This window comes from Bos taurus, chromosome 23 (assembly GCF_002263795.3).
Source record: "Bos taurus isolate L1 Dominette 01449 registration number 42190680 breed Hereford chromosome 23, ARS-UCD2.0, whole genome shotgun sequence".
Taxonomy (NCBI): Eukaryota; Metazoa; Chordata; class Mammalia; order Artiodactyla; family Bovidae; genus Bos; species Bos taurus.
In genome coordinates this window covers 31,320,275-31,341,528 of record NC_037350.1, presented here as the reverse complement: position 1 = coordinate 31,341,528, position 21,254 = coordinate 31,320,275, and the positions used below count along the sequence as shown (strand labels likewise).

The window sequence follows — 21,254 nt, the reverse complement described above, 5'->3', positions numbered from 1 at the left end:
AGTGAAAAGTGAAAGTGAAGTCGCTCAGTCGTGTCCGACTCTTAGCGACCCCATGGACTGCAGCCCACCAGGCTCCTCCATCCATGGGATTCTCCACGCAAGAGTACTGGAGTGGGGTGCCACTATCAGGCAAAACGACACCAGAACTCCAAACATATTATGAACAGTGGACACTGATAAATCTCTAGGAATTTCTCATTCCTTGAAGGCTGTCAGCTAACAGTTATTCTGTTTCTAGTGAATGTCCACATTTCATGGCCTGTGGCCTCCTTCATCTCCAAAGATAGCAATGACCTGTTGAGTCCTTCTTGTACTTCAAATCTGTAAGTACATTATTTAATATGCAATGGAGTAATCAGGTGCTGGCTTTGATACCAAGGATGCAGTACTGACTGAAACAGAGGAAGGCCTTGCCATCTTGGGCTTGTTAAGCATCCACTATGTCCCTGGAACTGTGCTTGAGACATTACTTAGGTCATTACTTAATCAATATCATACATGTTTTCATAGTAACCCCGTACTTTCAAACAAGAGAAAAAGTAAAAATATGTTGGGAGTCTGAGGGACAGTGCAAGGGTCGAGGGGAGAAAAAGGAGGAGGTTCGTGCTGGGCACACAGAGAGACAGGAGCCAGACTTCAAGAAAAGGGACCGACAGGGAGAGTAAGGAGCTTCGACTGAGAGCGGCCCCAGGGGCTCTTGACCTCCTATCTCCCACCGCACACCCCGTTTTCGTCATTCACATCTGAAGTCCAGAGATTTTATGATAAACATTCAAAACAAAAATTTTAGACGAGTTTTAAATGACTTGGTAAGTGGCAGCACGGAAGTAACGGTCAGATGCAACCCAAAGGCTGACCATTGCACCATTTTACCACGGAGCATTCGCGGTTGCTGGTCTGAGGCTACGCGAACAAGCCTGAGATATTCCCACATTGAGAAAAAGGAAACCTAAGTACCACCAGGCGTATATCCCCGAGGGGATCGAATCAGCACCTTAACACTATAAAAACAATACCCTAAGCAACTGAGCAGCTTACCATGCAGAGGAATGATGTTTTTACATTTCAGAAATATAAACTATATCAAAACATTATTGCCTTAAGTTTTTTCCAGGATGATGCAAGAAATTCTCTAACTCTCCCTATCTCCTCTTTCCTAAATACAGCCACCTTACCTCGTTCAAGCTTCTTTGAAAGCTTTTCATCCTGACTCTGATACATTATTTTTTATAAAGAAAAAATACAGATACACAATCAAATATTTCAGTGCTGGTGATATTAGGACTATCTGTAACTGGATACATGGTAGCACTTTCCACCTGAGACGTGGTCTATGGATAAAAAGGAGGTGGGGAAAAAGGAACTCCTACAGTGGCCCGTACGGGGATCGAACCCGCGACCTTGGCGTTATTAGCACCACGCTCTAACCAACTGAGCTAACCGGCCACCGTTACGCACAGGCTTTACTTACCTCCTTTAAAGTCTGATCTAATTAAAGCAGGCCGTCTTCACGAAAGGTTTAAAAATGCTCTTTTTTTCTACCATAAGAGGAAAAGATAAGTCCCAGCTACCGGCACAGATAAACCTTACTTCTCTCCAGGAAAACATTATTTCTCAAATCGACCAAGGAAGACGCAGATCGATGTCCGGAAACAACTACTTCCTTACAACTATTCCCAGAAGGCCTAGGGTAAACGCAAAGCTCCTGCACGCCTGAGATGGCGGCGGGCGGATCACAGAACTCATCACAGAACCCCAGCAGTGCAGGGCTCAGAGGATCCGGCTTCCGCCCGCGGGGTACGGATTCTCTGCTCCAGGAGACCATTACGGGCGGGTCACCTCTTCCCAGAGGCCTCTAGCCGCTTGGCCTCAGGGTGGGTTGCCTGGTTGTTCTAAAGCTAAGTCTGTAGCTAGCTGTTCGTCCCGCGCGGATTAAGACAGTGATCTGACGCTGCAGTACCGACCATCGGACACTTGGTGACGACAGAGGACGGGGTTGAGGTCTCCGGAGGCAAAAGGACTGACTTCTCCATCCTAAAACCTCCATCCTAAAACTTGTCTCCTTTGACGAGACAAGTCGAGACCAGGGTGAGTCCGGGTCAGGACCCGTGATTCGGACCAGGGAGAAACAACGGAATCTGAAAGCTTGAACTAAAGCCAAGATCAGGCAACACACAGTAAGGAGTTAGGAAATCTTTGCCCTTTTGAGCCTGGCATGATCCACCTGCAAGCCGTGTCAACTCTGGCAGGGACCAGCGGTGCAGCAAATTTCTACTTGCTTTCTTTTCTCTGTTGGACCCTACAACTCTCTCTCTTTTTTCCCCCTACTTTTTTGCATCTGAAGTTAATTGACTCATTTTATATGTATATAGTATATCGAGTAAGATCTGAAAGACTATTCTAAAAAGAGTTATTTCTTTTAATGAGACAAGTTAACTACTCATTTACTTATTTTATATTATGCAATTTATAAATTTTCTTTTTAATTGTTTAAAAAGCTGTAAGATGGTAGTTCTTATCTTTAGTGTTGAAAAGGTGCCAGGAGCCGAGCAGGCGTGAGGAGCTCCGCCCGTGGCAAAGGTCATGAGGAAGGAGGCTCGGCATATGCAAAGGCGGGATGAGCCTCAGGAGTCCCCCTAGAAATTCTCGAGCATCTACCCCCAAAACCAGAGTCTGCCTACTTTCTGCTTTGTACTCTCACCTACACCTCTGACTTTACGGGGGGCTGCCCCCCACTACCTCTCTCTGAAAAAAAGAGTTAACTTAGAGCTCCAGTTAATAATTCCTGGGTGTGATAGTGTTTCAACCTACAAACTCCTTTGGAAGTCCTCTAGCCTGCCTGAATAGGTTTTTCCGGCCACATGTGATTGCTCAGAGCCTCCCAGATGTGAGAGGCATGAGATGTTCTAAACTGTCTAAATACAGATTCCTTTGAGCAGTTAAAAGATTGATTAGAAATTGTACTGGTGAAGGGTTTTTCACTTGTTGGGCTAATGTTTGCTGCTAAGTCTCCATATCCCTTACCTGCTGTGTCCCTGGCAGTGTATTGATGAATATAATTGGTGTAAGTAGTAGCTTTAATGTTTGTAACCTGGGACCCTTGAGTTAATTCTTTTTCTTGTTATAGCTCACCACACCTTTGCTCTGTAGGAATGCAACTTTATCTAATGCTTTTGGAGGGTGGCGCCTGACTAATCACCTTTAGAGAAAAAGAAGTTTTCTGAAGAAAGGGTCTTAAAATGTTAACAGGCCTCTGGGCCAGAAGATGATGCAAATCACCTAAACTTTTGCATATGATAAGTTTGCAGGAAGAAAGCCTGGCTTACTGCATGACTCTACCCCTTCCCGCATTATCGTCTATGCATAACTTAAGGTATAAAAACTACTTTGGAAAATAAAGTGCGGGCCTTGTTCACCGAAACTTGGTCTCCCCGTGTCGTTCTTTCTCTCACCTTCTGGCTGAATTATTTCAGCCTCTTTTCTCCACTGAATTTCCTCACTGAACTATCCTTATTTAACCACTCTTTATATCTTTAATTAACATTTAAATAAGCTGTTGTATCTACTCTCAGCGACCCCGTGGACTGCAGCCTACCAGGCTCCTCCGTCCATGGGATTTTCCAGGCAAGAGTACTGGAGTGGGGTGCCATTGCCTTCTCCGTTAAAATAGCTAGCTCTGTTCTTTTACTCTCACTTCTAATTTAGTAAAAGAACAGAGTTAAAATAGCTAGCTCTGTTCTTTTACTAAATTAGGAGTGAAATATAATATCTACATGACACCATGAAAACTTCAAGAAGGAAAATGGCTGACACGTGAAGGTGTGTTGCCAGATTTCACTTAGACCTCCAAGTGAGACTGCTGGGTATTTGCATGGCCAAAGAATGTCACATGAAATTTGGATACATTTCAGAAAGTTACCTCTAATATTGTCCCCTGATCTGACAAATGTTTATTGAGAATATACCATGATCAAGTCTAGTTTTCATTACTAACATGATGGTCCCAAAGTCACACATGGTCCTTCCCACACTCTTCTAGAGCTTAAAATCCAATACCACCATGACTTCTAACTAACTGTCAAACAGCGGAGATGGTTTTCTCCACATAGCCATTATTTTCATTTTACCTTTAAAAAGATCTTTTCTTCAGTCTTTTGTGTCTGATACTGGTGTATTTTCTGCACAAATGATCAAGACAGATGAGCAATAATATCCAATGAAAGTACTTATACTATGTGCCATGGAAAACTTCTGTATATGGATACATAGCTTCCATTATCTTGGCATATCTACTTAAACATAATATCCATTTGGAATCCTTATCTCTTGCTTTTTGCAATTTTGGGGAATAATATCACCAAAATTTTTTAGAAGTAAATAGTGAAGGGAATTGTGAACCTTGCTGTCACCTAGGAGATGAGAATTTTGAGGTCAGGAGATGACAGTGTGCTATTTTGTATAGAAATGCTGAGGTGGAAGACTTCATTTATACAAAAGACTGTGAAAAATCACTCCCAATGGGGCCTCGAAAGAATAACTTAAATTCTGTCTTGGAAACTGTAGCATGCAGAATTCTCATTCCATAACACCAGTAAATTATGGAGAGCAGTGGAGTCTGAATCCAAGCACCAGAGCTTTAAAAAACAAACAACAACAACAAAACTAGTATCCTTCAGTTCAGTTCAGTCGCTCAGTCGTGTCTGGCTCTTTGCAATCCCATGGACTGCAGCATACCAGGCTTCCCTGTCCATCACCAAACTCCTGGAGCTTACTCAAACTCATGTCCATTGAGTCAGGGATGCCATCCAACCATCTCATCCTCTGCCATCCCCTTCTCCTCCTGCCCCCAATCCCTCCCAGCATCAGGGTCTTTTCCAATGAGTCAACTCTTCGCATGAGGTGACCAAAGTATTGGAGTTTCAGCTTCAGCATCAGCCCTTCCAAGGAATATTTAGGAGTGATTTCCTTTAGGAATGACTGGTTGGATCTCCTTGCAGTCCAAGGGACTCTCAAGAGTCTTCTCCAACACCACAGTTCAAAAGCATCAATTCTTCCACGCCCAGCTTTCTTTATAGTCCAACTCTCACATCTATACATGACTACTGGAAAAACCATAGCTTTGACTAGATGGACCTTTGTTGGCAAAGTAATGTCTCTGCTTTTTTATATGCTGTCTTGGTTGGTCATAGCTTTTCTTCCAAGGAGCAAGCATCTTGTAATTTCATGGCTGCAGTCACCAACCCATCTGCAGTGATTTTATAAAAAATAAAGTCTGTCACTGTTTCCACTGTTTCCCCATCTATTTGCCATGAAGTGATTGGACCAGATGCCATGATCTTCATTTTTTGAATGTGGAGTTTTAAACCAACTTTTTCACTCTCCTCTTTCACTTTTATCAAAAGTCTTTTTAGTTCTTCTTCACTTTCTGCCATAAAGGTGGTGTAATTTGCATGTCTGAGGTTATTGATATTTCTCCTGGCAATCTTGATTTCAGCTTGTGTTTCATCCAGCCCAGCATTTCGAATGATGTACTCTGCATATAAATAAGCAGGGTGACAATATGCAGCCTTGAGTACTCTTTTCCCAATTTGGAACCAGTCTGTAGTTCCATGTCCAGTTCTAACTGTTGCCTCTTGACCTGCATACAGATTTCTCAAAAGGCACGTCAGCCTTTTGGTCTGGTATTTTGGTATTTTGGACTGGTATTCCCATCTCTTGAAGAATTTTCCACAGTTTGTTGTGATCCACACAGTCAAAGGCTTTGGCGAAGTCTATAAAGCAGAAGTATATGTTTTTCTGAAACTCTCTTGCTTTCTCAATGATCCAGCGGATGTTGGTAATTTGATCTCTGGTTCCTCTGCCTTTTCTAAATCGAGCTTGAACATCTGGAAGTTCTCAGTTCACGTACTGTGAAGCCTGGCTTGGAGAATTTTGAGCATTACTTTGCTAGAGTGTTAAGTGAAGAAGTGAACTGAAGTTGTTCAGTCGTTTCCGATTCTTTGTGACCCCATGGACTGTAACTACCAGGCTCCTTCATCCAAGGAGTTTTCCAGGCAAGAGTACTGGAGTGAGTTGCCATTTCCTTCTCCAGGGGATCTTCCTGACCCAGGGATAGAACCTGGGTGTCCCGCATTGCAGGCAGAAACTTACCATCTGTGCCACCAGGAAAGACCAATGAGTGCAATTTTGCAGTAGTTTCAACGGATATCCTTAATACACGAAAAAAGAAAAAAAAAAAATCTCCAGGATGTTGCCTTAGCTTTCCACTCCTGGAATTTATTTAAGAATTGGGGTTAATTTAAGAAAGGAGTTGGGTTTTGTTTGTTTGTTTGTTTTCATAAACAGAAAAAAGTAGGGAAATGCCCTGCAACCGTAAACATTACTTCACAGGCATGAACAAACCTGGGCCCTACAGGCAGCCTACTCAGTTATGTAACGGCTGGGGAGGAAGCTGTCAGTTGTTTCCGTAGTGTAGTGGTTATCACGTTCGCCTCACACGCGAAAGGTCCCCGGTTCGAAACCGGGCGGAAACATTTTCCTAACCTGTTAGACACCGCTACTTGATTTAAGAGATTTCAACTTTCTTATATGTAAAAAATAACACAGCCCACAAGTCTTTGCACTTGCTGTTTGTTTGAAAGAAATTATCCCGAGTCCCGTGGTGATACCTGGTTTCGCTGTGCACACGCCGTAGAGTTCCCCCTTATCTCTTTGGCTGGGTTCCCACCCGGCCTGCGAGCTCGCGTCCCTCAGACAAAATCAGAGGACGGAGATGAGCCCGCTCCACGGAAACAGTTGCTCTCTTTGGAATTGGGATTTCTACGAAAAGAGGCTTCACCAGGAACTGACTCTGAAGGCACCTTGATCTTGGACCTGATCTGTAGCAGGAAAGTCCCCCAACTTAAACCAGTTCTAATTGAAGAGAAATCCAGTTTCCCCTGACAAAGACCATTGGCACACTGCCAAATGTTTATATTGTTATTCTTCCTCCCAGCTTTTCCTAAAGGGATCTGTGCTCGTGTACGAAAGCGATTGTGCATTAGGGAAAGGGAAATAGACTTTTCAGAGGTTACTAGACAATGGCTCTGAACTGGCATCAACTGCTAGAGATACAAGATATCACTGCTGTCCATCGGGCAAAGTACGTATTCATGATCAGACAACCTACGAAGGTTTTTTTTGTTTGTTTGTTTTTTTGCCTCTGATCCGTTTCACTGTGGGCATAGTGGGTCTCTGAGTCCACCCTGTGATTACTTTCCCAATTCCAGACAGAATCTCTATGTCATTTCCATGACTGATGGAGTGACGGCTATTATGGAATAAAAGGCCAATTAGACGCCACCAGAATTTTCTCTATGAAAATAATTAAACCAAACACAAAACTGATATTCCTGGAGGGATAGCTGAGATTAGTGCCAACATCAAGAGCTTGAAAGGTACAGGGTCACAGATTCACCAAATTTCTATTCAATTCATTTACTCGAGTATAGAAGATAAATCTGTTACAGAGAATGAGAGTTAGTTATTGTAAATCTGGTTAAGTGATTATGTCAGTTGCATCTGTTAGCACAGATGTCTTTTCACTAGTGGAGAAAACGTACACATTTCCTGCCACCTGGTATGCAGCTACTGATACGTTTTGTGCCATTTTCTCTATATTCAGTCAGAAAGACCATCAGAAGCAACTGAGCTTTCAGCTGGCTGAATTAACTGTACAGCTTACCTACCTTACCTCAGGGGTATATCAACTCTTCAATCATATGTTATAAATTAGTCTACAGAGACCGTCACCACCTCACCATGTGTTCTAAAGTTGAAAGCTGATTATTGTTGTTTTACATGAATATTTTAGGCAAATTTATATTGTGCAAACTGATCACAAATGAATGGGTTTACGTTTCCAGTACTGGCTCAGTCTTGTGAGCCTCACTTGTGTCTTTATCCCAGTTTTAGTCCATATGGATTAAGTAACAAAAATACAATAGACCAAGTGGCTTAAAAGACAAGCATTTATTTCTCACATTTATGGAGGCCAGTGTTGATTCTCACTCTGGTGACACTTTGCTTCCTGGCTGCCTGTCCCACAGACAGCTGTCTTCTCACTATATCCTCAGATGCAGAAAAGGGTGAAGAAGTTCTCTACCATCTCTTTTAGAAGGACCTAATTCTACTCATGAATGACTTAATGACCTAAAGCACCTGCCTCCCAAAACCATCACATTGGGGATTAGGTTTCAACATATCGGGGGCAGTGGGGGTAAGCACATTCAGTCTACAGCAATCCCCAAAACATCCATTTCCTTTTCTACCCTCAACTATGTTTATTCACGGAAAATATTGACCATCTGTGCAAGGAAGCCAGTGGTCAATAGGTGATGCTGAAACCAGTTGTTAAGACATTTGAATGAAAATTATCCTGAACTGATTTTTCACATCTGGAACTGCTGCCCCATCATACAGTCCTGTCAGTTGAGTTTGAGTCTTCAGAGACATCAGAGGAGTTATTTTCTAAGATTTTTTTGTCGGGAGCCACGTTAGGCATTACTGACAAAATGGAGGCACGGCCCTCAGCCCCCTCTCCTCATTCCGCAGGCACGGACCCGGGATTAAGGAGTTAGGCCTTGTAATTCTGACTTGTCTTTTCCTCTCCTTGGCTGAGTTGACTGAAAAGGAATATTAAGGTGCTTATTGTTCTTGAGAGGAGCATGAGAAGGCACAAAGCCTTCTGCAGCTGTGCTCAGAGAATAAGTCATAAAGTTAATCATTGACATTTGTTCAAGGACTTTTACAAAAGAGTGTTCCAGGATGAGCACATAGGCCGTAGCTTGAGGCCATGGGAGGGATTGCTATTTGAAGCCTATTTGTGAGGAGAATGTTTCTGGCAAAGGAGTTTACTGAATTTAGGGCTTAGAAATAATTAAAACAGTTAGAAGTTAAAGATTTAAGGAATGTTGTAAAGTTAGCATATTTTACTATAGCTTATAGAAGTTAGGAATTTTAGAGACACTATAGCTAGAAGCCTTTTTAAGGGATAGTGAGCTCAGGATGTTAAGGGCAAACAGGATTTAGGAAGATAAGTAGTAAACTGAAGAATGTAGCACGGGTTACTGTGTAATCACAAGTTAACTATAGGACACTTTACAGGAAGTAGATAATAGATGATAAGGCTGATTCTGAGAGAATCACTGAAGCAGGAACTCTGTTTGAAGAGCAACAATGATTTATGGAGATAATAAATCTGGGAGAGGGGGAACTGAAAATGTCAAACCTCTGGCCTAATGTTTTTGTAAATGTATAAAAGAGAATCTTAAACTTGAAATAAACAGGCAGTCCAAAAAAACTGAGAGGCTGCCTCATTTCTCTCACCGACACCGTTCACCTCTTCAGGTTGAATCCCTGGTTGCTGGAGTTGGACTCCAGCATTTTTTTACCTCCCACTTCTTCCTAAAATTGAGAAAGTTGACTGAGAAAGAAGGTTGGACATATTTTAAAATCAAAGAAGCTTTAAAACATGATAATAAGTTACCAGCATTTTCTCCACCAACTTTTTTTCCACAATGGATAGTATCCATACACACTCATTTGGCCTTTTACAGCTCCAAACCCACAGGTGTACATCCAGGAGGAAAGAAAAAGAACATCTCCTGGGGGAATGTTGATGTATAGAAGAGTATGGAAGCCTTACAGTGGCACAGAGAGTCTGAGAAACCATTCAGAACTCTGATGAAAGTTAAACTCCCAAGGAGGAGACAGGGAGGAAGGGATGAACAGTGACTGCTTTTGTTGTTGTTCAGTCGTTCAGTTGTGTCCAATTCTTTGTGACCTCATGGACTGCAGCATGCCAGGCTTCCCTGTCCTTCCCTATCTCCCAGAGTTTGCTCAAACTCATGTCCATTGAATCGGTGATTCCATGCAACCATCTCATCCTCTGAATGTTGGAACCCACCAAAAAAAGTTACTCCATATCCAAGGGCAAAGGAGAAGCCGCAGCAAGATGGTAGGAGGGGGTGCAGTCATGTTTAAAATCAAATCCCATACCCGCCAGAGACACACAAGCAAAACCTTGTGTGCACCAGGACCCAGGGAAAGGAGCAGTGACCACCCTTCCCGTCCCCGCCCCCCCCCCCCCCCACACACACACACAAGAAACTGAGCCAGACCTGCCTGTGGGACTGCTTTGGGATGGGGTTATTTTAAACAGCTTCCTTTTCCTGTTCTCCCTCCCTCTTTGGTTCTCCCAAATTTGTTAGTAGAGTAGAAGTACTAGGAAGACGATCAAAATCTAGGTGAGGAAAAAAAAAAAAAACACATTTCAAAAGAACTTTTAACTTGTGAGTGGATTTTACATCTTTATCCCAAGGTTATTGAATTCTCCAACGCGCTTTGTTGGAAGTTCTATGAAACCACCAGAACTGTGAACTGGCTAAGTGGCAAAACTGGGGACAGGAAACTGGAAAGAATTTCTCATGAAAACAACTCCTGGGAAACTGTCCACTGTAAACAGAACTACACTCTGGCCAAGACAGATAATAAAAAGAAAGACATGCTACTTTCTCTGCAAAAACAAAGCAACAAAACACATACAAAGACAACTGTTAAAAATTGTATTCCTAGACCCAAAGGAGGAAGTTTTAGCTATTTAAATTCTGCAATTTTGGACAAAATAGGCCACTGAGATTACACTGTGGAGAGAACATCCTAGAATAAATCAAGGACCTTGAAGTCAGGGTGAGTCTGACCTACTGAGCTGGTCCTGGTTGCTCACAAACAGAAGATTCAATTCAGTGTCTGAAGAACATTCCAGAACCATCTGATCTTGAATCACGTGATTCTCCCAGAGACCCCCATGTCTCCCGTGGCCTGTGTGTCCAGGTCTAAGCTTGGACAGCATTCCAAAACCCTTTTGCCTTTCTGCCTCAGGCTTCCTGAGTGACTTCAAATCTCATCTGTGTGATTTGCTTCTTCTGAGGCTCTAAGTGAGGCCTCCTTCAGAATGCTGACTATTGCTGAGTTCCAGAAAGGAAGCTCTATTCCAGAGGAGAATTCTGGTTAGAAAAATTTTTCTCCCTTACTTCCTCATTTATAATGTTTTCTTGAGCTTTTATTTGATTTTTTAATAGATAACATCTAAAGTCTAAAGGGATATGCAGTAAATTTCTCCCTCCTGCTTTCAAAGAGTGCCACCTCCTTAGTCTCCAGCCCCTCAACTGGGAACTTTTGCCATGAGTTTACTGATTATCCTTGAGAGTTTTTTGGTTTTTTTGTACAATGTGTATTCAATCTAACATGAATATACCACCAAAAGTAGAATTCTACAGAGATTGCTCTGAACCTTTCATTTTATATGTATGTATATAGTAGTCTTTATCATTCTGTCTTAAATATGCATTGCATTCTACTGTGTAGTTGTGCCATTATTTAATTAAGTAATTCTGACTAATTAAGTTTTTTCAATCCTACTATTTCAATGAATGCTTCAGAGAGTGAGTTTGAACACAATATAACTCTCATGTGTTCAAGTCTATCTCTTACATTTGTGGAAATGCTGTAGCAAAGAGTATATGCATTTGAAATATTGGTAGATCCTGCCCAGTTGTCCTTGTAGCCTCAAAGCATAGTGTATTTGTCTGTGGAAAACAGAAATGAATAGGATCGTAGGCACCCTTAATACGACTTCATTTCGTGCCAAGTATGAAGCAAAACCAGGCAATCCATGAAAACCGTAGAAACTTTTAGAAAATCAAGGATTCTTGTGATGCTGGAATATTGACCTCTCTCAGAGGTGAGACTTCGCAGCATGGAGCCTGGCAGGATGGGGACAAGTTGGATGACGCTGAGCAGACAGATCTGATGAATACTTAAAGTAAACATACCAAATAAGCAAGAGCAGCCAAAATTGGTAGGCAGGATTGTAAATCAGGGCCCTATAACGATGTGTATTTTAATGTCCAAATAAACAAAGGAAGCAGAGCTGTGATGGCCGAGTGGTTAAGGCGTTGGACTCGAAATCCAATGGGGTCTCCCCGCGCAGGTTCAAATCCTGCTCACAGCGCTATTCAGTAGCTTTCTGTTCTAATCGCGAGGCGATTTGTTTTTCGCTGTGAATCTCTGCTTCAAATTTTGTTTTTAAAAACCTGTAATAAAATTCCACGCTCTGATAACAGAAATGCAGGTAGCTTCCTTAAAGCGTTCTCTGGTATTTATAAGAAACCAGCCAACCATGGAACGGGCTGGCAGGAACTATAAAGATCTAGGGTCATAAATATCCTTGTGGGGTGTGTGTGTGTGTGTGTGTGTGTGTGTGTGTGTGTGTGTGCGCGCGCGCGCGCGCTCTTTAAAACTGTAGAAATGAGGAAGCTGAGGCAAAGAAGATACACAGCCTGGGCCAAGGCAATAAATCTAACCAAGGAAGAGTACGGATAAAAGTTGTGGGCACCGTGGCTGCACTCAGACCCAAACCATTGCACTTCTCGCTCAAAGGACTACCCTCGCTTATAAACACTTATTTCCATATGCCTGTTTCGCCTACTTTGAGCCCTTAAACATTGCTAGCCAATTTGTGTAATGATGACTGATAGTTTTAAATTTTATAATTATATTAACTTTGAACGTCTAAGTTCCTATGTGAACTTAGTTCTTAAAGAGTTTACCTTTATTGAATTATTACCTTCATTTCGCCTAATTTGAGAAGGTAGGTATTTCAGAATGTCTTCTCTGATGCAGTGTCTGAAATTATTTCCTCTGGAAAGAGTTTTGGCTATTTGGAGAGTGAGATTGAAAACATATGATTAATACCTCAAGGATGAGTTTTATTCCACTTTCAGTGTATCAAAATTGAAAATTCAACGGGTCAATAATAATTGATCCATACACAGCATCAGTATCTAAGTCCTAAAGAAAAATGAAATGGTTTGAGGAATGAACAGATGAACGACTGCAGAAATTAATGAAGCGTTCACAAGTAGAAACAATAGAAACAAGCATGTACGTAAATGAGGTTGGAGTGCCGGCAGGCGCTAACCACTGTCGTTCTGTCACATACATGATGCTCCAAAGCAGAAAGTTCTTTCATAATTATAAATATTTTAAGTGAATGTAGCATGCAAAATGACCCTGAATATAACCCATCAGCTTTACCAGAATACACACCTCCTTCCTGTCTAACTGATTTCCGTCTTCATTGTCAAACAACTATTTTCTCACCCATTCCAGTGAACAAAGACTAATAGAAAACATCGACACGAAAGGGGGCCAGTGGCGCAATGGATAACGCGTCTGACTACGGATCAGAAGATTCTAGGTTCGACTCCTGGCTGGCTCGGTACCCCTATATTTTTAGGAGGAAGGGAAAAAAATTCTTTGTACTCTTTACAAACAAAAAAATTATTTCTAAGTTCTTAAAATTCTTCGAAGTAAATCATCTGATCTGGTTTTTAACCATCCGTGGTACCTGCCACACAGAGCAATTTCGGCTTTTCTTTAAGTCTGAATGGATGCTTAAAGTCTGGGTGGATGCTTAAAGTATCTGTCTTCTAAAACGTCCCCTTTATCTCGTTCCTTTCAATGATACTGAGAAGGGGAGTTGACAGAAAGGTCTTTGGAAAGACAACTTCAAAAATTAAATATGGAATATTATTTGACCATAAAAAGAAATGAATTTCTGATACATGTTACACATGAAGGAACCTTGAAGATACATGCTAAGTGAAAGAAGTCAGACACAAAAAGCCATATGTTGTATGATTCCGTTTATATGAGATGTCCAGAATAGGCAAATCCAGAGACAGTAGTTGCCAAGAACTGGGGAAAGCGTACAGAGTTGATTTTTGTGTGATGGAAATGTGAAATATGATAATGATGAAGGTTGCATAACTCTGGGAATATACTCAAAAACACTGAATTGTGCACTTTTGTGTGAATCTTACAGTATATAAAGTATATCTTAATTTTTAAAAATCAAAGAAGCAAGAAAGAAAAGAAAAATATGACCAACATTTTCTTCATTAATTGTCCCCCATTGGGCAGGGTTCTCCCTCTTTAAGCTCTTCCCTGCACAATTTCTGTCTCGGAGCATGGGTCATAGAGGGAAAATAAAGGACATCGACTGGAGAAATTGAATCTGGAAATATGCTTCTATGGACAGATGAAATCATAGCGTCCCCCTCAATTCAGCGATCTTGGCGAAGATACGCCCTGACACCTGAGAAAGCTATTCAGACTCGTATCTCTCCGCCCAGCCCCGGATCTCAAACAGAAGAGCGCTACAGCCTCACCATCAAACTAAGAGACTATTCAGAGTTGTAAGGAATCCGAGGCAGAAATTAAACCGACAGGAAGAGGGCAAGGATGTCGAACGAGTCAAGGAAAGTAGCAGTTTGGGGGTGGTGTCTCTTTCAACAGCTTGATCTCCTTTCCAGGTGTTCCTGGGCGTGACTTTAGACTCTTGGAGCAAAGTGGAGGCGTCTGGGAAGGAAATCAAGGTGAAGATAGAAAGGAACAAAAACATGCAAAATTTCATTTGGTAGTACTTATGTACTGTAGCTCAGACGGTAAGGAATCTGCCTGCAATGTGAGAGATCCACGTTCAATCCCTGGGTCAAGAAGATTCCCTGGATGAAGGGAAAGGCTGCCCACTCCAGTATTCGTGCCTGGGAAATCCCATGGACAGAGGAGCCTGGCTGGATACAGCCCATGGGGTCGCAAAGGATCGGATACAACTGAGCGACTAACACTTTTCTTCACATTTTACGGAAGTTGATTGGCTCCGTACATTGTGCGTTCTAAGCGGTGCTGGCAATTAAAAGAATGAACCTGCCACGCGTCTACTCCTCGTTTGATATATGATCTGTTGGGCTGTTACCCAGTTAAAAGGCTGGAGTGGGGGCAGAATGGGGAGGATCAGTCAGTCAGTTCAGTCGCTCAGTCGTGTCCGACTCTTTGCGACTCCATGAATCGCAGCACGCCAGGCCTCCCTGTCCATCACCAACTCCCGGAGTTCACTCAGACTCATGTCCATAGAGTCAGTGATGCCATCCAGCCATCTCATCCTCTGTCGTCCCCTACTCCTCCTGCCCTCAATCCCTCCCAGCATCAGAGTCTTTTCCAATGAGTCAACTCTTATACAATGGCCCAAAGAATCTGGAACTTCCTGATGTAAACGCTTCTCAAAACTTGGCGGAGGAGAATCGCTAGGAGGGAGTATTATGCCCAGTTTTCTAGATTTCAACCCTCGGAGATTCTATAGTGATTCTAGGATGCAGCTCATGAATTTTTAGCAAACTAATGTTGTATTTTATTATCCTCTTTTTCCAACTAGTAACGACAGGGAACTTCCACGGTAGAAGGGGAAAATAGAGCGTCTATATTAAAACAGAGCGTTTCATATTATTCCACGAGGCTTTAACCAGCCAAGGTAACCAACTTTTCTATTCTCAAGATTTTTGGACTGTTTTTTTTTTTTTTTGGTTGTGGTGGTGGCTTGTTGTAAAAGGAAGTCCGTTTCAACTTCCCTTTCAAATAAACAAAAACACATTTGATATATTCATCAGATCACTCTTGGACCTAAAGGAGATAACAGGTTCTTTTCCAAAAATTTCGGGGAAGTTCTTCCCCTCCTCAAAAAAAAAAAAAAACAAAAAAACTACAGAGATAATACTGTGAAGTATTATTTCCTTTTCCCCAGAATGTTGGGTTAGGGTTAAGATGCCCTGTCCAAAACAATAGACATTAACACATGCTTCTAAATTCAGTCTATTTTAAAAAGAAAAATCGTGCAATCTCATTAATTTTTATTGATTGCATGTCAGAATGATAATATTTGGAGTTAAAACATTAAAATTAATTCCAATTGTTTATTTCTACTTCTTAAAATATGACTACTAGAAAAATTAAACTTACTCATTATGTGATATTATTACCTCTCACATCGTCCTATGGTTATTGATGTAGTAACATCAGTAAAGTGTGATCAATTTGCCAGGGAAGTGGTTCTTTTGAGCAGGCTCCACAGCAGTGTCATATTCCCAAGAATTTCTATTTGATTTTCACTTCAAAAAAATGTGTATTATTCTCTAGAGGCAATTTCTAGTGCATGAAAATGGAAACTTTCTCACAATATATTTATCTGTTTTTCTTTTTCTCTATCGAAGAGGGCTAAAAAGCTTGTTTCATAAGTAAAAGATCCTGAAATGAAATTTGGCAGAGCTCTCTTCATAGGCTTTATCCTTGTGAAAAGTGTTAGCCTTCATTTTGTTGAACACAGTCTGGGGAATTAACCTTGATCAAGCCTATGTTGTCCAATTGCTGAATGATGTGGGAAACTAAGAGTCTCATGTTTACTTCATCTATGTGGTTTCTGAAGATGGCAGGCACTGGAAGTTTCATAAGAAGAGAAGTAAAGACTGAGTGAACTATGTAAAAAGTTGCATGAAAAATCATTTCACACGAGGTATGACTGAAGCACTATAAATTACTATTTGGACACCAAACAATTCAGATTTTCATTGGATGACAATGCCCCTCTCATATGTGACGAGATTATCAGCGATTTACTTTGCAATCTTCAGATATTTTGGCTTTCATCTTTGAGGTTACCATATGCGAGTTTACAATGAGAGCTCCAGCAGTTACTAGAAACCACTGCTTTTTCTTTTTGTGTGTGTGTATAATCCCCACAACCAGTCTTAATTCTTTCTGGCATCCTAGGATATTTACCACACATGATGGTCAATAAATATTTGTGAATGGATCAGTGAATACCTAATTTCTTTTCTGTACAACTGTGGAAGTCAGTAGAATGGAGCTGTACACTGAAGATGCTGATGGCTGCACGAACTCTTAGAACCAGAAAGCTAAACTCTTTCCTCTTATTGTGTCTCTCCTGCACCCTCTACTGACAAAATTTCAGTGCCACCTGGCACAAGAAAATAGAAGTTTAAAAGGCCCAGATCCCTCTGCAAAAAAAAAAAAAATCTAAAAGGGTGAATTTGGAGCTGACACGTGCATTAGAGAAAAAAAAAAAACCAGCACTGTTTTTCCTCCTGTATGTCTTCTTCAGTACTCACACAGAACACTTTACTTCAGACACTTCTGGCCAGTAAATATGTGGAAGCTCCTCCCCAGCCAAGCAATTTTGCAACACCGAGTGTCCTATAGTTTAACTCAATGCTGACATTATTTTTCTGGAAATAGCCTCAGATCCCAAAGCTTACAATGAGATTAGTCCCTCGCTCCCATTTCAGAAGCCAAAGGAACATAGTAGGTCCCCGCATTATCCCAACACATAAACAGGTGGCAAATTTCAGTAAATTTTTGGAAACTAAGAGTCAAATAAATATGCTAAATTCAAACACACACACACACAAAGAGACACAGGATGTCTTTGATAGACTAACTAGTAGACTCTATAGGGATGAGAAAAGAAATGATCAACCTGAAGGCCTAGAAACTACCCAAGCTGAAACATAAAGGAAAAAAAATAATAAGAAGCACTTTTAAGAGTTACTGATTAATACATTTGTAATGAGAATCCCAGAAGGTGAGAAGATAGGAAAGAGCAGAAAAAATATTGGGAGAGTTAATGATCGAGTATTTTTTCCCAAGATAAGGAAATACAGGTATCTCTCACTTTTCTAAAGTTCACTTTGCTGCCACTTCATTTTTAGGAAAGACCTGCTTTAGTACTTGTTTTGCTAGACAGCTTGTTAAAAAACAGAGACACTACTCTGCCCACAAAAGTCCTTATAGTCAAAGCTATGGTTTTGCCAGTAGTCTTGTATGGATGTGAGAGTTGGACCATAAAGAAAGCTGAGTGCAGAAGAATCTATGCTTTTGAATTGTGGTGTTGGAGAAGACTCTTGAGAGTCCCTTGGACTGCAAGGAGATCCAACCAGTCCATCCTAAAGGAAATCAGTCCAGAATATTCATTGGAAGGACTGATGCTGAAGCTGAAGCTCCAATACTTTGGCCATTTGATGAGAAGAGCTGATTCATTAGAAAAGACCCTGATACTGGGGAAAATTGAAGGCGGGAGGAGAAGGGGACAACAGAGGATGAGATGGATGCATGGCCTCATCGACTCAATGGACATGAGTTTGAGCAAGCTCCTTGGAGATGGTTAAGGACAGGGAAGCCTAGTATGCTGCAGTCCATGGGTCGCAAAGAGTCGGACACGACTGAGCGACTGAACAGCAGCAAGTTTTGCAGGGAGCCATTGTAGAGGCTGAGCGCATCAGGAGCAGCAAGGGTGGGGCCGCCAAGCTCCTCCCCCAGGTACTATACTGTGCATCTCAGCTTCGGGCCGCCACAGCTTGGACAGTGTCTGTGAGCATCTGTGCTGTATCTCCACTAACTTTGTACATTCATATGTAAGAAGTGTCCTAAGATAATTGTTTCTTCACTTTATGCCAATTCAGCTTGTGAAATGTTTTATAGGAATGCTCTGCTTTCTGATAGTGGAGGAACCTGTACATCAAACCTCAGCTCCAAGGTCAGAGAATTCCAAGCTATCTAATTCTCTATCTATCTGAAACGGTAGACTTTTCATCAGAAATTAGGTATGCCAGAAGATAATGGAATAGCATTTGAAAGTGATGAGAGGCTACTTTTAAAAAAATCTGTAAACTCAGAATTCTCCACCAAGCAAAAAATATTTCCCAAAGCTGAATAGGAAATAAAAGTCCTTCCTGACAAACAAAAACTGAAGTGCATTTCTATCAGACCTGCAAAACAGGAAATGTTATAAGGTGGTCTCAGGAAGAGAGAATACAAAGCAATGAATATACACAAAAATGGATACAATAGAGGTACATATAAGCAATATTTTCCCCAATTTTAATCACTCTAAAAATGACTGACTGCATTAGACAAAAATAGTAGTGGCATATTGTACAATAATAGCATACATGAAAACAAACTCTGTGGCAGCAATGACACACAATATAGGAAGAAGTATATTACTGCAAGCTTCTTACATTGTAAAGGAAGCAGCAAAGTACAATTTGAAGGTAGATTTTGAATGATTGTAGTTGTATATAGAAAACCGTAGGGAAAACACTATTTAAGTCATACAAATGATAAGGCAACACTCTAGATATAATCAAATCATATAAGATTTTCACATATTTCAAAGACACAAAAAAAGAGATAAAAGAAAGGAGAACATAGAAAGAAACTAATAAGACAGTGGATTTTTTAAAAAATACAAGTATATCATTTACATTATATCTAAATTCCCTAAATCCACCAATTATAGACAGAGCCTGTCAGATTGGATAAAAAGAGTTCAGAGTCAACTATATGCTGGACTATTATCCAAGTTTGCACAAGAAACTATCATTTCCAGATAAGATACTTGCTAAAGTAACTGGATCCCTGAGTCAGGAAGATCCCCTACAGAAGGAGTGGCTACTCACGCCAGAACTCTCGACTGGGAAATCCCATAGACAGAGGAGCCTGGCAGGCAACAGTTTCCAGAGTCGCAAAAGAACTGGACATGACTAGGCATCAACAAAACCAATTCTACCGGGAGTGGGGTTCGAACCCACGCAGACAGATGTCTATTGGATCTTAAGTCCAACGCCTTAACCACTCGGCCATCCCGATGGTGAGCACTAGTACCTACAAGTCAAATATTACTGGGTTAAAATTAATTAGGCTTTCTAAATTCCATATATATGTGTTAATATACTGTATTGGTGTTTTTCTTTCTGACTTACTTCACTCTGTATAATAGGCTCCAGTTTCATCCACATCATTAGAACTGATTCAAACGCTTTCTTTTTAATAGCTAAGTAATATTCTATTGTGTATATGTACCACAGCTTTCTTATCCATTCGTCTGCCGATGGACATCTAGGTTGTTTCCGTATCCTAGCTATTGTAAACGGTGCTGCAATGAACATTGGAGTACATGTGTCTCTTTCAGTTCTGGTTTCCTCGGTGTGTATGGAATTTAGAAAGATGGTAACGATGACCCTATATGTGAGACAGCAAAAGAGAAACAGATAAAAAGAACAGATTTTTGGACTCTGTGGGAGAAGGGGAGGGTGGGATGATTTGAGAGAAGAGCATTGAAGCATGTATATTACCGTATGTGAAATAGATTATCAGTATAAGTTCGAAGTATGAAGCAGGGCACTGGGACAACCCTGAAGATGGGATGGGGAGGGAGTTCAGGACGGGGGACACATGTACACCCATGGCTGATTCATGTCAATGTATGGCAAAAACCACTACAATATTGTAAAGTAATTAGCCTTCAATTAAAATAAATAAATAAAATTTAAAAATTGATTAGGCTTCCCTGGTGGCTCAGATGGTAAAGAATCCTCCTGCAATGTAGGAGACCTGGAAATTAATTAGACTTTGTAGTCCCTGGAACATTATGAATAATTTTACACCCTTGAGATTGGAGAGCAAGCTTTAAAGAGAAAAAACAAATCCTTATAATGCTTCTTGGAAAAACTAATGAAATACAGTAAGTCTAGTTAACATCCGTCTTATATACATCTTATATATATATTTTTTCTTGTGATGAAAACTTTTAGGGTCTACTCTCTTAACAACTTCCAAATATTCAATACAGTATTATTGTTAATAACTATACTACCATGGTGTACCTTACATCTCCATAACATTTCTTTTATAACTGGAAATTTGTACCTTCTGACCTCTTTTATTCCTTTAACCCATCCTCCATTCCCCTCTCAATCACCAATCTGTTCTCTGTGTCTATGAACTCAATTTTGATTTATTTTGTTTTTTGGATTCCAAATGTAAATAAAACATTCGGGATTTGTCTTTTCCTGTCTCACTTATTTCATGTAGTATAATTCCCTCAAGGCTTAAATCAATGAAAGGTCCTCAATAATAAAATCAGTATTTTTATTATACATTGAGATTGAAGTCACTCAGTCGTGTCCAACTGTTTGCAACCCCATGGACTGTAGCCTACCAGGCTCCTCCGTCCATGGAATACTGGAATGGGTTGCCATTTCCTTCTCCAGAAGATCTTCCCAACCCAGGGATCGAACCCGGGTCTCCCACATTGTAGGCAGATGCTTTACCATCTGAGCCACCAGAAAGTCCACTATTTTTCATTACTTGGATAGTTAAATAAACAAATAATGTTTGCTTTATGCCAAAACAAAATGTTGAGAACACATACTAATCACAAACTTAGGAAAAGACTGTTCTGTAGCAATGGTAACAAGTAGGCACCAGACCCGAATTTAAACCAATTGATCTACCCATGA

At 40.9% G+C, this 21,254-nt stretch overlaps 5 non-coding genes across 5 annotated transcripts; 3 read left to right on the top strand and 2 right to left on the bottom strand.

The window, feature by feature from the left end:
* Positions 1–1,372: 1,372 nt before the first annotated feature.
* On the bottom strand, positions 1,373–1,446 carry TRNAI-AAU (transfer RNA isoleucine (anticodon AAU)). The gene has a single exon. It is a non-coding gene; the product is annotated as a tRNA-Ile (tRNA).
* Positions 1,447–6,460: 5,014 nt separating this feature from the next.
* TRNAV-CAC (transfer RNA valine (anticodon CAC)) lies at positions 6,461–6,533 on the top strand. The gene has a single exon. It is a non-coding gene; the product is annotated as a tRNA-Val (tRNA).
* A 5,437-nt stretch (positions 6,534–11,970) lies between these two features.
* Positions 11,971–12,052, top strand: TRNAS-CGA (transfer RNA serine (anticodon CGA)). Its single transcript has one exon. It is a non-coding gene; the product is annotated as a tRNA-Ser (tRNA).
* A 1,196-nt stretch (positions 12,053–13,248) lies between these two features.
* On the top strand, positions 13,249–13,321 carry TRNAR-ACG (transfer RNA arginine (anticodon ACG)). Its single transcript has one exon. It is a non-coding gene; the product is annotated as a tRNA-Arg (tRNA).
* Positions 13,322–19,519: 6,198 nt separating this feature from the next.
* On the bottom strand, positions 19,520–19,602 carry TRNAL-UAA (transfer RNA leucine (anticodon UAA)). The gene has a single exon. It is a non-coding gene; the product is annotated as a tRNA-Leu (tRNA).
* Between the last annotated feature and the right edge of the window lie 1,652 nt (positions 19,603–21,254).